Source organism: Vespa velutina, chromosome 14 (assembly GCF_912470025.1).
Source record: "Vespa velutina chromosome 14, iVesVel2.1, whole genome shotgun sequence".
Lineage (NCBI taxonomy): Eukaryota > Metazoa > Arthropoda > Insecta > Hymenoptera > Vespidae > Vespa > Vespa velutina.
This window is the reverse complement of record NC_062201.1, coordinates 3,321,462-3,337,337: the sequence shown is the minus strand read 5'-3', so window position 1 is coordinate 3,337,337 and position 15,876 is coordinate 3,321,462. Positions and strand designations below refer to the sequence as shown.

Sequence of the window (15,876 nt, the reverse complement as noted above, 5' to 3'; positions counted from 1 at the left end):
AATTTCTATTCTGTCATCAGTTATTTTATCGTTGTCTCCTTCTCTTTAACTTGAAATTTCATTTGTACTTATCATTATTAGTAATCTTGTGTAATTGTCTATGAAAGTTAACTCATATAACTTATGAATATAAGAAGTTATAAGTGTAAAGTAAGAGAGAGGGAGAAAGGGATTTCAATTTTCATGTTTATACATGTGTATATATATATATATATATATATATATATATATATATACTTACATAGATTCATGTTAAACTTATAGAACTACTGAACATGTATACCAAGTTTCTCTTATTTAAAAATATATAATCACATATTCTGATCGATCTTAATAATTTTATAAATAAATGTTTTTAAGGTTTTAAAGATAAACTGTAATAATATTATTTGCATCTGTAATAATACTGTTTGATTGTGTCGATCGTAATTTATGAAATATTTCCTAAATTCTTGATTAATTCATAATTCTATGACCTGCATGACTATAACGTTATAACGTCGAAACTTCCACAATATCTTTATTCAACTATCTTCTAATTAGTTGAAATAATTTACACTACCACCAACCAGGATATATCTCGCTTCCTGAACCAAGAATCGATATTCTAATCTCCAGAGGATTCTTCTAAGTATGGTATGGATTTATCTATGAGGAAGACTTTTCGCTGTTAATGTTGACGTACGTCATGTCTCTTGGCAATAAAAAATAAATAGAAAATTATTTATGTATATTTCACGTAAGATATTAAATATATGTATTATAAAATCTCATATCGGTTATCAAAGAATTTATATTTTTATAAATCATTTAAAATTTCTCTCTCTCTCTCTCTCTCTCTCTCTCTCTCTTTCCTTCATTTTAAAAAATGTTTTGAAAATTTGAAATAATGATGTACATAAATAAATTATTTATATTCAATTATTAATTGCTGAAATATGAAAATATTATGGAATATAAAATGATTTTGAAAATATCTTTTAGAAGATAAAAGTAATAAAATTTCACGAGGAAATATTAATAAATTAAAATAAATCCAATAAACTTTGATTTCTTAACGAATATAATAATAATAATAATAATAATAATAATAATAATAATAATAATAATAATAATAATAATAAAGTAATTTGAATAGAAATTAATAATTTAATTTGCAAATTAAAAATAATATAAATAATAGGAATGACATTTAAAAAGAGGAGGTTACAACCGACAAAGAAATTTGTCCTCAATTTATAAAACTCTTGACACGAGTCTAGTAAAAACTAAAGGTAACATATAACGAGCGCCTTAAGGGCCACCAACATTTCTTTTCAAAACATGTAAATATCTAAGGACATACGTTTGGTCTACGTATTACACAAAACTCAAGACTTCGTCCTTCTTATGATATTCTATTCTATCTTTCTCGTTTTTATGTAGTTCTTTCTGACGACGAACGACCTTCAGTATAATCAAAGAAACGAGGGATGCAACGTAGGCGTTATTTATTTTATAACACATTTATGTCAAATTATTATAATCAAAAGGATTTTTACAAGGATATGGTATTAAAAAGACACAAAAGTATTTAATAGTTCATACTGATTTCTGAATTATACCTCAACGTCATTTTCTTTCTTTTCATTTTTTCTTTTCTTTTCTTTTCTTTTTTTTTTCTTTCTTTTTTTTTTTTTTTTTTTTTTTTTTAAATAAAAAACTTGACACTTGACACATTTGAAAAGAAAAAAAGTCCACCTAAAATTAATTTTAATAACGTCCTTTCTTAATTTTCATTGAATGTATTTTTTTAAACTCGTAGCACTTTTACATGGAAATTGGTACATGAAAAAATATAGAAGAAAAAGATCATGAGTGGTTCGTTAATCGTTATCTAATAAACGCGTGAGAAGAAAAATGTCGACGCAAGTACGAGATCGTAATTGATTGCTGACTTCGAAGGGTGCGTTTTCTTTACGGTGCTAATTAACGGACAGAAAATACCTGGAAAGAAAACCATTAAGCAAAGACCTATATAGCTAGATTAATCGAACCCTTCATTCAGTGTCTCCTACCCTCGAGGTCACTTTGTAAATCTTTTTTACCCTCATTTGCGGGAAAATTAACGAAGAGATTCAAAAAGGAAAAACTTGGAAATTTTATTTTCCTTTCTTTTTTTTGTTTTGTTTTTTCTTTCTTTTTTTTACGGTTTACTTAATAAACATGGTAAATCCAAAATTACATTCTTTCAAACAAATTCTGCAAATATTCAAAGTAATATTAAAAATGAAAGAAAAAGATAAATGCAAGGAAAAAAAAAGAAAAAAAAAAAAACAAGAAAAAGAATAGCCTTTACGAAAAAAAAAAAAAAACAATACGAGCTTTATGAAAGAATATCAATGAGAATCTCGACATACGAATTTGATTTATTGTTGATTACGTTTTTTATGAGATTATGATTACCTTACATGAATAATCATAGCTATATGATACGTAGATACATAAATATGTCTATTTATACAGAATATGATACGTTATCGATATAATTTGACGAAAAAATAATATCGATTTACATATATCGAATTACATAAATGAAAGAAACATTCGATAGCTTCGGCGAACATATTGTATAATATATTCATATGTATGTTGAGAATCTAGCAAAAAAGAAAATAACAACAATAGTTAAATAAATCGTGAAATCTTCGATATATATATATATATATATATATATATATATATATATATATATATATATTTATTGTATCTACGTACTCATATGTATATTTGTATAATATTTTTTAATTTCTCATTTATAATTTTTGTTTTACTTTTTACTATAGAATTTTCAATGAAATTTGTATTTAATAAATACGAAAAGTTGCACTCTTGAAAATTCATTAGACAATATACAAGGCAATGTTTGTTATCGATAATATTTTTAGCCGACGTAGATACTATAATATTGATTTGGAACGAAGTCGAAATTAAAGGAAAAAGAAAAAAAAAAAAAAAAGAAAAACAAAATAAAAAAACCGAGAAAATATATTTTATTATTGATAGGATCGATGATATATTTTTCTTTTTTCTTTTTTTCTTTTTCTTTTTTTTCCAATAGCTTCATATAAAATACAGATTTATCAAACAGATTTTATCGTATCTCTTCCTTTTTAAAATAATAATTCGTTTCATCGAAAATTCTATATCTTCATGTTCTAAATACAAGTACGATTTGGTCTCGATATTCTTTGATATCTCTTTTTAAATCCAGCTACCACTCGGTGAATTTTTCAAAAGATCTTCTAGCAAAGTGCATGTTCGATAACGAAAATGGATGGTTATCTCAAAGAGCGAGAAATCTTTTTCTACTGCCGATGATTAATGGATCGAAATTACGTTTCGACATACGTTTCTTATTCGGGGTTAACTTTAAGATAGAAATAATGATCGTTCGATGTAAAGATAAATTTTTATTAAGATTAAACTGCTGTTGTTTCGAGGTGGATATACATTTATGATATATAATATGTCAAATTAAAATAAATTTATGATATATATATATATATATATATATATATATATATAGATAGATAGATAATAAGAATAATACAATTTAATAATAAGAAATATTAAAAATATAAATAAATAAAAAATAAATTGTTTTTTCGAATTTTATAATTACGAATAAAATATTCAGATAAATTCATATGATATGGTATGAAATATTACGAATATAAATATCAAAATTATATGAAATTCGTGTATACATTAGAAGTTCATTAAAAATTCATGTTTTTGAGAAAAAATAAGAAGTATGAGTCATGTATAAATCCACTAACTATAAGAGTTGTATTACGTGAAAAGATACTATAATATCGATTCTAGTAATTTATGCATTATAATGCATCGAGGAATCGATTTCGATTTGGAATAATGCCAAATACGTTTTTCCCAAGTGTGTGATATAACGTTTCTATACCGCAATAGATGCTCGGCAACTTAGAAATTATGCATAAGATCGTTCGTTGAAATCGAACTTGCTATAAATATCGTTTAATTTATTGATTCAAGATAGTTCTTTTTGAATAGTAAATTTCATGATGAATCGATTTCCTCGAAGACAATACATATGTAATAGTTTTCGTATGTATTTTATTGTGCTATATTTTATATCAATGATAAAGAATAAAGCCTCGTTTCATTTTTTAATTATTATTATACTTCATATAGCATACTAATTTCTGTAGGTGTCTTAAAAATTCAAACTTCTTCTTTAAGTCTATTCAGCAAGGATACTCGATGTTAAATTATTTGTTTATTTGTTTTATATATGTATATATGTGTGTGTGTGTGTGTGTGTGTGTGTGTGTGTGTGTGTACGTATATTAAACAAATGACGAATTTTTATTCTCAATGATAAACGAAATAATAATTATAAGTATATATTCGTAATTAATTGGAATTTTATAAGCGAGAAAGAACGAGATGAAAGGAAACGACCGTTCAACAGAAGATTAGAAATCAAACTAAACGAAACTGTACGTTGGATGTGTCCTTCGCGCTTGGTCTGTTTTCAAGGTGATCGGAATGACGACGAGAGAACTAAAAGTAAACGGGAGAAAAAAAATGTAAACGATATAAAGCGTCGAGAACGCGTTGTTGATAGAGATATGAAAATTCATGACAGAAGGCACTTTTTTCTTTTTTTTTTTTTTTTTTTTTTTTTTTTTACAAGGACACATACTTTGAACATTAATTAAAGTGATTTCGTCATCGGTTTATGTATGTCTCATACACAGATAAAAGATTAGGCGAGATGATTTTGATATAAGTAAACGAGAAAAAAAGAAGCCAATCAAGTTGTACACATAGATAATTTATTCGTAGTAAAACATAATTTATTTTAGAGAAAATAATAGTAATGATAAATCAACCTACGTAAAGGTATAATAAATATGTTCAAAGTGATAAAGTATAACAACGATGAAAAGAAAGAAGATAAAACTCTGGAGAACAAATAAAATATGTAAAAATATATTGGACAAACTAATAAATAGTAAAATGTTTAGATAATAAAAACTATTACTGCTACTAACAATTTATCTGATTATACTAAAATATTAAATACGACTTAGTATATATATATGTATATACCATTAGCAAAAACGTGATACAAATTTGTAGATAAAGATAATCATTCAAATAAAAAAACGACGAATAAAATGTCTCTATCGCTCATGATTTCTTTATCTTTTTTATTTGAAATTAATAATTCCTACGTAGTCTCATATAAAAGTTAAGAGAAAGGATCACCGACCTTTGCCAACAATGAACGTAAAAATTTCCTTTCACGTTTCACGTCTTCCATATTCATGAATAAAATTTATGAGCAAAATATTTGTTGACTCGAGAAGCTTGAAATTTACAATTTGTCTCTTTTTGCTTTATTTTTCTTTTATCTTTCCTTTTTCTTTCTCCTCTTACAGATAAGTGCAGATGGCATATACATACACACTACAATCTAGTCAAGCAAGAAGTGTTTGTCTATCGGAAAATTGTAACCCACGATTTTGATCGATTTACGTAACAGCAGGTCACGCATCGTTGACGTTCGATCAGATTACTCGATCGAAACGTTTTATGGGAATAACGTTACAGATTCTCGTCATGCTTCACTGATAAATAAGTTCGTTAAAGCTGACCAATCGTAGACGAACGTGTTCGTTAATTACCGAACTTTCGTGAGTAGACTGAGCTCGGCGATGTTCGATATAGATATTGGTTAAAAAATGGAAAAGACAGAAAGAAAGAAAGAAAGAAAGAGAAAAAAAAAAAGAAAGAAAGAGGAAGCGATGAAAAGGACGGAAATAGTCAAAGAGAAAAATTCAGATCATAAAAAGGACATCCGTAGTCCATTCATCATCTCGCGCAATTCGACATACTGAATATGAGTTAGCGTGAAGTTCGTTCTATTTAAAGTTACATTTTTTTTCATCATCATAAGAACGACTAGACCGAACTGACAGCATTGTTCGATTGTTCATTCGTATATGCGGCACGTGCAATGTACGACAAGTAGCTTTTGCAAATTCTTTTACATATGTACATTGGTATTCCGCATTATTTTGTCATCTGACCAAAAAAGATAAAAAGAAAAAAAAGAGCGAAATAGAATATAAAATCCATCTACGTGTTGCATGATATTAACAACATGGAAAATCAAATATTGAAAGCTCTGTCCGAGCTTTTGTTTTACACTGCATTCGTTTTACTTTCGTTACATTTCGGTTTATATCCCGTCATTTTCATTTCTGGACATTCGCAACATATGTAAAGAGAAAGAGAAAGAGAGAGAGAGAGAGAGAGAGAAAGAGAGAGAGAGAAAGAGAAAATCTATGACAAAAAATTCTTCTCTTATATGTAAACATATATGCGTTGCTTATTAAGAAAAATAATAAAAAATTAATCTGTCACGATTATGTAATTATATGAAATAAATTGTCACGACAATTATTTCATTGCATAACATTTCGATACCATTCGTTCATCTTAACTTAATTTTACGACATATTTACGACGTATATATATATAGATATCTAATGAATTAAAAAGCTATAAAATTTTTTTCCATGCAAATTTTATTTCAATTAATCCAAGTGAAATATATTAACAAGTCATTAAATGTTTTTAAGATGTTGTCCATTTAATTTCTTTCCTTTTTCTAATATCTTTTTTCTTTTTTCAAATCTTTTAACTTTTAATCTCAATCACGCAAAGACATGAGTCAAACACTAATTGGATGGATGGAAAAAGGAAAAATCAAGTTACTCTCAACTATAACAGTTTTTCAACTAAATTGCAATAACTTTAATCGAAGAAGTTTCAACGTATCCTGATCGACTTTGATCGATAACTCCTTCCATATAATGACCAAACCTTACCTATTTCAACCTTTGATATTTTCTAGGATTAATTTCCTCCATCATTATATTAAATTTGATCTTGGTCTTTGTCGATTTTTAATTCCTTCGTTAGATAAAAACTTCTTTGTACATGAAAAAAAAAAAATATAAGCTATCGATGAATCTCATGTATCGATTAATAACTTTATTAAAAAACAAAAAATATGGATCTTGCACATTGCAAATTACAAAATTCTCAAAAAAAAAAAAAAAAAAAAAAAAGAAAAACAGTACAATAGAAATACCGTAAGTTATATAAATAATTTTCTGAAAAATATTTTTGTTCGTAAGACATACCAAAAGGATCTGTTTTATTTAACAATTAAATGATACATTATTATTGTAGAAGATTAAAAGAATTAAAAGATTAAATTATTAAAAGTTATTATATTAATATAATCGGATTAGATAAGCTTTATTCATGTATTATGGATTTGTAAAATCTTGGAAAAATACATTTATTTGGAAGTTAAGAAAAAAGAAAATTTCTATCTAAAAGGTTTATTCATCCGTAATTGCAGTTGCTATTGAAAGATATTTTGATATAACTATAGAATAGCCTGCCACTTACATTCGTGTCGTAAAGTAAAGTAAGAAAGAAAAAGAGAAAGGAGAGAAAATAGACACCAAACGTTCATTCTTTTCCACCGTTCATGCGTACTTTTCGTCATAATTGAAAGTCGTATTTGCTTTTGAAGGACAACGAACGCATTAAGAAAAGAAAACTGGGTAATGATAATGTTCTTTATAAAAGAGAATGAGTAGTCTTACATAACAATAAAATGAATTAAAATAAAATCCTACTTCATGATTCCGTACGTATCGTTTCGTATTTTCTACGTTATTGCTGTTCCCTTTTTATAGACGTTAAAATCAGAATCTCATTTTAAACTTTTGCAATTAAACGTAATAATTATAAAATAAGACATTATTAGAATTTTGTTTGAATATTAAATGAATTGACCGATATTTTAATTATAATAATTTATTATATTTATGCTATTAGACATATTTATTCCTATATCTTATTTCTTTATAATGTAATTATTAATTAATCGTGATCATGCTTTTGCAAACAAAATGTTTCATTTTCCAACGTAGATATTATTAATACCTGACATGAGAATATTTGTCAACTTTTATGCATCACGCGTTTCATCGTGTTATTAATTGCAATCGTGTTTACTTGTTACGTGATCATATCGAATAAACGTTGAGAGAAATTCGTTTAGCTGTATATGTAGAAGTATACGATGACGCGTGATTCGTTTAATAATTGGAAACTTTTTAAAAATTTTTTAAATAAAGGGTTTCTTTCTTTCTTCCTTTTTTTTTTATTTCTTTTTTATTTTTTTTTATTTTTTTTTTTTATTTTTTTTTAAACACATTTATGGCAAGTAAATTCGTGGATTTTCTGCAGATTATGAAATATATATATATATATATATATATATATATATATATATATACATGTGTGTGTGTGTATATATATGTGTGTATTAAATCGTATTTAAATATAAATACGAGAAATACACTTAGTCACATTTTATCATCATTTTCAGTCACCAGAATTTCAGATATACTCAAATATTCATTAATAAAATGTGATAAACGATTTTATTTAATCTTGCAATTAAAAATTTTGTTGTTAGATCTAGCGAGAAAAATCTAGCGAGAAAAATTGAGAATTTGTATATCGAATTTATTAAAAGTGAAAATGAATAATTAGAATATTATTGGATTAGCTAGAAAGAGAAATTTCATTTAATTCCAAGACAAAGTTTTTATTTATAAGTAAAGAAATTTATTAGATACGAATTTGTTGAGATAAAAACTCTTTTAATTAACTCTCATTTAATATATTATTTACCATATCGAGCAGTATATCCTTCAAAGGATATTAAATGCATTATTTATTTCACGTCAACGCAAAAATATGTTATATTAAGAGTTGATTGCAATTCAGAAATGTGTTTACATAATTGAAAGGATTTTGTTTTTACAGTAAATATAATAAAATTCAATATAAAAACTTTTTATATATTTTTCCCAAACATAAACGTTAACGATCTTCATCAATTTTTCGACAATTATCTTCATTTTTTTCACATTCGAATTTTCTTTTTATTTCATATATATGTACTTTCATATATTTAAAATATACAGTAGACAATTTATCATCCTGAAAATATATAACGCAGACTTTATGAACAATAAATTTATAACTCGTGATTTCAATATAAAAGAAAAAAATGCTTTCAGTCATGAAAAATGATCGAAAGAGATTTGAATTATCAATGAGAAATCGTGTATCGATGTTATGACTTTTAGCGAAATAGAAGAAAAATCTTTTATGCTAGCAATATATTGCCAATTCTTCTTTTTTCTTTTTTCTTTTTTCCTTTTCTTCTGCCATTTTAAAATGAAGAAATCGTATATCATGTTGCCCAACGATTTTTAAAATTTATTTATTTTCAATATGAAAATAATATTTTCTAAATGATGACAATAATAAGAAATGATCGTTGAACTTGAACTTCTTCAAATAAATAATTCAATGCGTACAATCATTTCTTTTTCAAACGTTCTTTTCATTTTAATACGTATTAAAGTTATATCCTTCTCAAAGTAACAGAGCAAATAATTGAATTTCATGAAATTACGATATAATTTCAATTCTTGGAGAAAAATTGTCAATTTTATTCTAATACATTTTTTTTCTTTTAGTGATAAAAAAGTTCTCTCTCTCTCTCTCTCTCTCTCTCTCTCTCTCACTCTTTCTTTCTCTTTCTTTCTCTCTCTCTTCTCTGATCATTATGCAAAATTTGATCGTGTGTTTCCTCAGCGTAACGTTACAACAGATTTACAAGTAGACGGTGTAATTGGGAGATAATAGATTTCTCGTTACGAGCAAGTAATACATAACTTTGATTTCTGATCTACCTAACGAGAGGAGCGAATATCTATTATTCTGAGAAATATAGATATAGATGGACAAATGGATAGATAAACAGAAGAAAGAGATAATATATACTGTTGCCGAACCAATGCTAATATTTATTTTTCCATTAAATTGAACACCGAATTAATTAGCTACGTTACCTTCATTAGCATTTATCAATTATGTAAAAAAGACTTCGATACTTTTACGAATAAATTTTTCCAAAATCTGATATTTAATATTGAATATTCGATCGAACATAAAAATGTTTCATTTAAAAAATATTCTCATAAAAATATGATTATTAAATGTACATACATGATGATGCAACGTAACTCGAATGCATTTGTCAAATAACTTCAAAATCTTTGTTAATCTTATAAACATAAATTACCAATAATAACGTGTGGCGTCACATGGCGAGACGTTCTACCTTCCAGAAACTTTCGCAGCAGGATGAAACAAGTACAAAGGAGTTTGTTAATGCATTTTACCTATAATTGGTATGTTTAGAACCCTGGGCACCCACTTCAACACGAAAATCCACTTTGATTTTCTATTCTGTGGATAAGTGCCTCAAAAGAAAAAAAAAAAAAAAGGAAGAAAAAATTCGAACGCGTTAGGAATGAAGAAACTGTCGAGGGATGGCTACAAAATAAATAAAATCAATATAAAATTCATTTCATTGATAAATCGATATTTCAATTTATCTCAGTTTATACGTGTATCTATTATTTTAATATAAACAAGTAATTTTGTCGATCTTTATAATGTTATATATATATATATATATATATATATATATAACATTATATACATATAATCTTGAGGTATCATTCGTATGATAAAAAAAAAATAAAAATTTATGGTCATCAGAAACGCATCAGTGAGAGGAAAAATGAGATGCATTATCGACACGAACGAAAGAATTTTCCGCGACATTTTTCCTATATCATCATTTATACTATTTTTCGGTAGTAGTATTCCTTATAAGAATATCAAAAAAAAAAAAAAAAGAGAACATTTTGATAATGCGAAAGTTGGACTTTTTAAAAAACATTAATATAAGTAAAGAAGAAACATAAGTAAAAGAAAGAAGAAGAAGAAGAAGAAGAAAAAGAAGAGAAAGAAGAAGAAGAAAAAGAAGAGAAAGAAGAAGAAGAAAAAGTAAAAAAAAAGAAGATATATGATATAAATATTAGCAAAAGTAAAACGACGAAAAGAAGAAGGAGATTATGGGAGAAGAAGACGAAAAAAAAAAAATGTGAATACTACCGTGAGGAAGGTTGGATTTAAAGATAGCTCGAAATCTTTCCAGAGCTTCTTACTAATTTTGAAAGAGGGAAAAAGAAAATGAGGGAGAGAGAGAGAGAGAGAGAAAGAGGAAAAGAAATAGATAAGAACATAGAAATGAACGAATCCACTTCTCTTATTGGCCAGCATAACGTGAATACACATTAAATTCAACGGAGTTGTCATCAAAGCGAATGAAATACTCACTTAACTAATTAATAAGTCGATTTCTATCGGACGAAATAACTTTAAAATAAGAGAATGAAAGAGAGCGAAAGAGAGAGCGAGAGAGAGAGAGAGAGAAATGATCGTCGAAAATTTTCTGACGATGTTTCGCGATTGCAGAAATATCTGGAAGTAATTGGAAAAGCAATTATTCTATCGGAAGTTGAAATCGAGTGGGTAGGAATAAATTAAAATTGTGATTGCATCGGAATGACGTTTAAAAGTGTTCGAATGTGCTCGAGGATGTGAAAATGTCAAAATAATTTATGTAATTTTAAATACTTTTGGAAAACGTTCAATGACACTTTTTTCATGAAAAAAAAAAAAAAAAGAAAAGGAAAAAGAAAAAGAAAAAAACAAGAAAATATTAAATTGAATTAAGAAGGAAAAAGAAATTTTAATCTAGGTGATAAATTTATTTATCAATTTATTATAAATTTTTGGTTATTTAAATTCAATATATACTAAATTGAGATTTCAAGATAAATACTCCTAGTAGAGATATACTGATAATTTTACGTATAAAATGTCAATGCTATCGGCCAAATTGTGGACGTACGTCGGTCGATGACAACCGTTAGGAGAATTTCAATGTCAGGATTTATGTGAATGTCGAAAAGGATTGAGAGAGAGGAAAGAGAGAGAGAGAGAGAGAGAGAGAGAGAGAGAGAGAGAGAGAGAGATACGTTATGATACAATTTCGATCTCTTTGACAGAAAACATTTCGTTTCAAAATAAATAAGAAACTAGATTGCAGAGAATTCCTACAAAGATATGGTATATATTTCTATCTAAATGCCTGTGTTATTAGTATGGCTATAAATAATCATTACGTTTCTCCTATGCATCTCAATAACTATGAATCGAAATATACAAGAACATATATTCGTATTTCGCTACGATTTATTACGAAATAACACCGAGTATTGAGAAAAATTAGTTATAAATAAGTTAATAATTATTATATTATCTTTTTAGAAATATACAATAAACTATAGATATTAATTGATTCGATTGGATTTAAATTAAATCAAATAATACGATCGCTTGATGATATTTAAATAAGATAAATGTATATATTTAAATCGTAGTATAACATTTAGATATATATATATATATATGTATGTATTCAATGTCCAATCTCGGAAATCTGTTGTGTGCAATCGTGCAGATAAATTATTCGAAAAACTTGAGAGGGAAAGCTATATAGGAAAGGAGAGAAGGATATTCGTGCAACAGGCGTCACGATGGAGAACAGAGAGAATACATAATGAAGGAGTAATTAGAATACCTAAACGCTGAACTAGAAACTGTTTAACTAAACTAGAAAGTTTTGCCAAAGTAACCACCGGTCACCAGTACGATTAGGTGGAAGAAAATATTCGATGTACAACCATCTCAACGAGTTTTTGAAAACGCAGAAAGAATTTTCCACAAAATTATAAAGTAGAAATTCATTTTTATAAACTAAAAACTTTTTTAAAAACGACGTTTCATATTTCGAAATTTCATTCTTGATATCAAGATTTTAAAAAAGCTTTAGAAATATCAGAATCAAGGGAAATATGTATACGCAAAATATATTTTTAAAGTTCAGCCATTAACTCATATAAACTATATATAAATATTTCATTCAAATCGAGTACAATATTATTATGATATATTAATCAAAAAAAAAAAAAAAGAGAAAAAAAAGAAAAAGAAAAAAGAAAAAACGAATTGCAAAAAAAAAAAAAAAAAAGAAAACACAGAAACATAATATTCATATTAAAATGTTTACCAAATAAAAAATTGATCAAAAAAAATCACCATTATTGGAGAAAAAAAAATTAATTTTGCGTCTGTGGTTGTCTGCGGTTAAGTCTGAGGTTACGTCTGAGGTTGTGTCTGGAGTTCTGTCTGAGGTTGTGTCTGGAGTTCTGTCTGAGGTTGAGTCTGAATTGATCTCTCTTTTACTTTAGAACTTAAGCTAGATTTGTGAACTACTGAAGTACTAAAAAGTACTTTCTTTTCGAGAAGATCCTTAAAGATCGAAGGAAAGACGTAATCGTTCCAATAGACGTCGTAAAATTGCGTTTCCTGCGTAACGATCTCGATTTCGGTAAAAAAAAAAAGAGCGGGAAATCAGAAAGCTATTGGATAATGGAACGAAGGGTGAGAAACATAGGGGTGATTTTATCGTTCTGATATCGTTGCTCGAAAGGGGGTGATTTTTTCATGATGGAATAAGTCATACTATGCACATATTTTTTCCCCAGCTTTTTCGCTTCGTTCGTCTTTATACAGACATCGTGTCACTTCTCTAGAAAATCTTTAGTTATTACTACCATATCTTTATTATTATTTCATTATTATGTTATTTAATAAATCATTATTTTAGATATCTTAGAAAATTAGAAAAGAATTATTGACATTTAATTATTAATATTTAAATGTTACACGTTAATTAATTTGAACGAATAAAATAACAAGGATATATAACAAATAGCAAATATTTTAACGGATTAAAAATTTTTCAAAAATTATCCTAAATTATACTCATTAATAAAAAAATATTTCATTTCTAACGCATATACATTAAAACAGTTATCGTACGTAAATATATTAAATGCATGACCATTCAGGCGTTACTAATTGTAAATTATATATGATGATTATTCCACCATATGTATATTATTATGTCTCGGATGATACAATATTCAGAAGTACGCAAATTATGGAAATGACATAGAAGTCTACCACGTAAATCCGATCTAAACGTTAATTGAATCGCGTAATATTCCACGATTATGCTAACGAGCAGAATCATTTCTTCGCATTTTCTCGATCGTTATCGAGTCGGCCTTGATTGTTCCCCTTTGTAAAAAGAATTCGTTAAACCTAGTATTCTATTTTACCGAGGAAAAAAATATAAAAAGATTATAATTCCATTTTACAGATTATATATTCTATTTGCATCAGTCGATAATTTGTTAATGAAACTTTTAATTGAATAGTATTATACTTGAATAAAGATATTTCCCTTCGGCAAGATAATATAAAAAACTATGATCAAACAGTAAAGTTCATTAAGGTATCCTTTCTCTCTTCCTTAAGTAACGATTAACAAGAACACTAAGATGATTAGGTAATCTCTTTGATAGGTACGCAAACTAAAATTGCAGAGTATACGAAACAACATGAAACAAAGATAACGTGTTATATTATGATTATAATTCAATGTACTAGACACAGAAAGAAATAACATTAAGATAATAAATTATTATAGTTTTTTGATCGTTTGTCAATTAAACCAAATGAAATATCACATTCGAATCTTTTATTAAAGAAAATATAAAGTTGTATATTTGAAGAAATAGTATTGAATATCGAGATAAAAGAATAATATGGATGATGAATGATACTAAAAATATAAAAGTAAAATTTACATTGGAAATAAAATCTAGAAAATTCTTCTCCCTTTCGGGCATTAACGTTCGTCAAAATATCGAAATATCACGAAATTATGATCGACGTTATATCAAGAAAAATGCATTCAGTACGAAAAATATATTTCCTAAGATTTCCATTAAACATTTATCTTTTTTTTTCATATATCCTATTAGAAATTGTCTATTTTTCAACGACTTATCATTTCAATGAATCTCTTCGTTTATTTTATTTTCTGTTTTTTCTTTTTCCCCCCGTCAAATCGAAATTAATTGTAATCCAATTTATTTGAAATATATTTTAAATTTCCTTTTGTATTTTAACGAGAATTTATTTTCATTCGATACACTATTCCTGTATCCTATTATTTGTAGTTTATTTTTCATTTATTCGCATTACTCATACGAATGTAAAATTTATATACATATCTATGTTAAAACTGATAAGAAGAAGACAAATCGTTATATAAACTTGCATCATTTTGATGAAACGTATCTCATTATTACTAAACATCCGATAGATCGATTTACATCAATTCTATTTCGAAGTGTATAAATTACAGTTCGGAAGTAGCACGTAACTACACCGAACATTATCACTACTGTGAAGTTTCACGATACGACAATACAAACGTAAACTGCAGGAACCGAATCGGATTACGACGTCGAAATACCTGACAATAATTTAGCGAATCGGTTGGAACAAAATGAACTAGCGTGAAACGCGATGCGATTTAAATACTCCAGTCGAAATTCCCACGAGAGAAAGACAGAGCTAAAGGGAGAATTTCCAATCGTTTCTTCCTATTCTTTCATTGATTCTTTAATTATCGATTCGATTTCTATTCTATTATATATTGTAAAGAAGTAATTTTCAATGAATCCTCCTTGTAAGATAATTTCCCTCATGTTCCATTTAAATGTATAATTAAATTTGTTTCTGAAATCAATATGTTTTTAATGTTATTTAAAATTATTAAATAAATATTAATAATTTCATAAAAATGTAGCCATTAAATGATATAAATTTTTGTATCAATTTTAA

The 15,876-nt window shown here is 26.7% G+C and overlaps 1 protein-coding gene across 3 annotated transcripts in view; it reads left to right on the top strand.

Moving 5' to 3' along the window:
- Positions 1-15,876, top strand: part of LOC124954133 — a 156,153-nt gene that overhangs the window by 4,842 nt on the left and 135,435 nt on the right. The gene's annotated exons all lie outside the window — the stretch shown is intronic.